We start from the raw sequence: 4,705 nt of genomic DNA on the forward strand, positions 1-4,705 counted from the left end.
ACAGAGTCCATCTGGCATTGAGGTAAAAGAGATAGAGTGAACACAGAAGGAAAAAGAAATTTGATAATCTGGAAGAACATAGTTGGATTCATATTATGCTTCATTTCAAATAGAGAAACACATTCTTCACGCTTCATGTGTGTGGCCTGTGAAAGGCCTAGACAGCGAAATGAAAGGAAATGTTTCACAAACAGAACTAATTCAACAGAGAGTTCAACAATCCATCTTGTAAATTTGCCATTTTATTGTAGGTCATCCATTTTTGAGCTGTCGTAAGTAATGAGTGAAGCCTGCAATTATCAATAAATATGTTTAGAAAGGAAATGTGTTACAGGACATTAAAAATTATAGCTTTTATCAAGGAGACCAGATATGAACAATGGACTTCAAAGGGAGATATCCATAGGGGAAGTGTTTCCTTCCACCTTCTCTTTATAGTATAGGCCTTCCTTCTGACAAGAAGTCAGTGCTTCTTCAAGGTTTCCTCCAAATCCATTCTTCTCTGCAATAGAGAAAAAATAGTGAAAAGAATGACACTGTTTCATATTCAAAAATACTCCCCTATCAAGTTACTTGGTGTTGGAAGAGCTTGTGGACTAATGAACAGTCCTATACAGACTTCCTTTATAAAGAATTATAAACTGTAATTACATGGGAATTTAAAAGTAAGCATATTTCCACTATTTCACTGATATTATATTAATTCCTTCATAGAAAAATGTTATGCATCTAGCTAACAACTAGAATGGTGATTGTGAACTCCTGAGTCTTGTAGATACTATATTAAGTGAAATAGTTGTAGAAGAAAGGTAGATAGAAAAATTACAAAAATCTTCTCTGCAAAGATTTTGAGAAGTAGTTCCTTACTGCTTTTGTATCTTTGTGGTTTTTGTTTTTCTTCTTCTCCTTTCCTCCGCTTGCATGTAGATGTTTCTGTTCCTACTTAACTAAGCAAGGCAATAACTATAGAATATACTGCAGCCAAATAGTAAAAATGCGTAACTGGCTTTTACCTTGGATTGTAGAAAGAAAGAAATTGATTAAAAAATACACTAATATTATTAGTGTATTTTAATATTTAATATTAGTGTATTAAAAATACACTAATATTAAATATTATATAATATTTCTTATGACAAACTGTCATCTTGTAAAAGCAATTACAGATGCCCTCATTCAAAGATGTTTGAGCAAACCTGCTGATCAGCAATGCTCAAAGTCAGAAAAATGAGATGCTAGATGCTGTGAGAAAATCTACTGCAGAAAAAGGCTGACCAGTGTTCCTTCCCATCCAATCTTTTTAAGCAAAACAGAACAATGTCTGATCATGGATTAAGAGTTCACAAAAGCATATGATTTACATTCTGGAACACTTCTGATCTTGCACCTCTTCTTCCACTTTACCACTAGGGCTTTGGTTCCAGAGGGAGATCCAAAAAGAGATTAAAATACATTGTCTTTCAGAGGGCAAATTGATACAGATATACAACAGAAATCTCCTTTTAGCTGCAGAAGTCTTTCCCATCTATTACTCAGAGATAAATGAAATACAGATAAAGACATAATAGAAAGTGTATTTTAGATACCTGTGTGATAATTTAAAAGCTATGCTCATTTATCTCCCTATAATGTCAGGAGTTATACATGTTTTAACCTTTATGCAATTGTCATCTTAAATGTAACATCTACATGAAACCTCCTTTGTTTATATACTGATGAAAGCTGGGCAGAATTCGGATAGCAGATTAGTATGGAGTTATCTTTTGTCAATTTTCCATTTTTGAAAATTATCAAGATACTACAGAAGAAGCATGTATTTCTGCCTAAATGAAGAAGATGACCCTGAAAAGCACCTCATATATATAGGTAAGCATCCTGTAGACAGTGACTCAGACATTGTGATTTTAAAAATTGTAATGAAGAATAATCACCCTACAAACATTTTCAGTACCAAGTATTTTAACTCTTCTGTAGATGTCTTCCAGGCTGGCAACCTGGTCTAGTACCTGGCGATCCTGCACATAGCAGAGGGATTGAAACTCAATGATCATTGTGATCCTTTTCATCCCAGGCCATTCTATGATTCTATGATGTTGCATACTGTTTCATATTGTTTCATGTCTCCTACCAGCATGTTCTCCAGAGATACAAATATTCCTCTGCTTTCACAAACTCTGTATCTGAGATTGACAATGGTTAAACCATCTTTTTGGATATGATATAAATACAGAATATCCCTTTTTATAAAGGCCATGATTTCAAGATAGGACCGGGCAAAATCCGTAAAATTGTGAAATATTTCATGTTGATGAATTAGCAATTCTGAAAGGTAACCACAAGCACAGTCAGTAGATGATGCAAGCAAGACTCCTGAATTTACTTAAATTGCAAAGATCAGCGTACCAAAGGAGTAAGCACTGAGCTTCACTTGAACTACCGTCCTAATCTTGGAATGCCCCTTCACAGCTGAAGATAAGGCACGGAGCAAGAGAGGTCCTTGGCCTAGACTCACTGTCAGAACTAGTTAAAGAAGGTGGTTTTTTTTTTGCTTTTTGTTCTTTTGGGATCGCAATTGTAAAAGTCTGAACAATTAGAATTTTTCTACTTTTTACTAAACTAGTTTACTGCAAATGTTCTATGAGAGCCAGTATTTTGAAATAATCAGAATAGGAAAAGATCAGAAACCTTGTGAAATCTGTGATAATCATGTCTTCCTTGCAGGAATTCTAAATATAGGAAGGAATGTAGTATAAATCTAAGTTACGTCTGTTTTCTCATTAATTTTCATAGCACTATGTGATTATAAAACATTAATCATTAGGAGAAAAAATAAATCAGAAGTATGAATTTTTCAGTGAATCAGATGGAGATGTCAAGCTTGATTTATCAAAATTTTCTATATGTAATTTTCAACAGTTGAGGATGAAGAAAAATATCTTTGCTAAATAAGACTGGGATGAATTTATGCTTTTGATGGTTGCATAGGACAGTAGAATGCATAGCTTTTGTCATTATGGTCTCAAAGGTTCTTTCTCAAAATTAAAATAGGGTGCATAGGACAAGCTACTGCAACCTTTAGCTCCTCCATCTGATATTAATGGATTTTTAAACATTTATTCTTCCTGGTTAAGCCCACTGAATTGAGCAACTGAGAGTCCAAGGCAATAGTGTGTTACAGACAACACCAAAAAGAAGTAGTGTTAGAGCCTGGCAGAGATACCTCATTGTCATGCAGAGTCTAATTAGAAGATTAGATTTAGCAAAAGACATCCAAAGTGCAGGCATGAAAAGGCCATCTCTGTGAGATTGGTTTTCTTGGCATGGGCAGTTCTCTAAGCGTTATACTTGACCACACTGAAAACCCCTGCTGTGGAGGGATTTAGTTCAGAGACAGAACAAAAGATGTATTCTCTACCTGTAAAGTCTTTCCTTGGTAATTTTGCAATTTAATTCTGTTTTTAGAGTGTTCACTAAATTTGAACTCCCCAGCTATGATTAGGAAATGTTAGGCCCTGCAAATTTTCCGTAGAGAGACTGTCTTCCCAGAGGAGGGTTCTAAGAGAAAACATATTGCATTGCAGGTATTATCCAAAATCTAGGAAGAAAACTCTCTAGCTCCAATGCAGTGTTAGAAAACATCATCCCTTTCAGCCTAATGATACTTACTAGACAGTGTGACAAATCAAGTGTGTGCTTTCAGAGTTCACATTTAAACAGTTAAGACATACATATGCAATACATTAGCATATATGTTCACTCTTATCCAAGAAGTCATTAATATATGCTAATGTCCATCTGGGCATGAATGGTAGGGGTGTATGATGGTCTTAAACCACTTACTTCCTTCTCATTTTTCCATCAACAGCTTCATCACAGTGACTTTTGTCCAACCTTCAGCTGTTTTTTTCCACAAGTTGGCAAATTTCCATAGCTTGTTAGGCCATAATGAGCAATTTTCTATCCTAGTGTACTGTAACTCAAAACAATAAAAGTGAAATCCAAAAAAAAAGTCCTTGAACCTGCTGGATGGAAAGATAAAAAGTATTCTATTGTGACTTCAGTGCTTTTGTGAAGCTGGAAAAACAAGGCTGATCATGCACCAAGCAAAGTTAGAGTAGAAAGTTTTAGAACTACAACTCACTGATTCCTTTTGCTAAACCAATGTATATGTCCTTAAAGTAATATACTGATCTCTATTGTTAACGCAGCCTGTATCATAGGTTGCTGGTTTACTTTTGAATAACGAGGAGAAAGTCTGGTTTGACCCAGCCAGCATTGTTGTAGAAGTGGTAGACTTCAGTTGTCCTGAGCTTCTATGAATAATAATAGAGGAAAATTGTAGCGCATGGAGTGGTAACAATGGAAAACTATTCCCTGTAAGTGGAGATGATTTCCAGTACAGAAAAGAATGTGTTTTTAAAGCAAAGAATTAAATCATTGTACACACTTAGTGATTTGAAGGGTGTGCTTTGGAAGTAAAATGCTGTTCATATTTTGTGTACTCGCATTGTGCCCTCAAGGGTAGGCGTCCTGCTCAGACTGGGATCTACACCCTCTCAGGGGATGCACTACTGTTGTTTGGAACTGAAAAGAACACAGCATCATCTCTAAGCAGAAACCAGCAAAATGAGAATTATTTAGCATTGTGAATATTTTAAAAACTAAAAATCAGCAGCAAGTGTTCAAATCCAGTTGTTTTTTTCTT

At 35.3% G+C, this 4,705-nt stretch overlaps 1 long non-coding RNA gene across 1 annotated transcript; it reads right to left on the reverse strand.

The window, feature by feature from the left end:
• Positions 1-224: 224 nt before the first annotated feature.
• LOC109364101 lies at positions 225-4,698 on the reverse strand. Its single transcript, XR_002110109.1, has 2 exons — positions 3,841-4,698; positions 225-502 (listed from the first exon to the last, which is right to left on the reverse strand). It is a non-coding gene; the product is annotated as an uncharacterized LOC109364101 (long non-coding RNA).
• Between the last annotated feature and the right edge of the window lie 7 nt (positions 4,699-4,705).

This window comes from Meleagris gallopavo, chromosome Z (assembly GCF_000146605.3).
Source record: "Meleagris gallopavo isolate NT-WF06-2002-E0010 breed Aviagen turkey brand Nicholas breeding stock chromosome Z, Turkey_5.1, whole genome shotgun sequence".
Classification (NCBI taxonomy): Eukaryota; Metazoa; Chordata; class Aves; order Galliformes; family Phasianidae; genus Meleagris; species Meleagris gallopavo.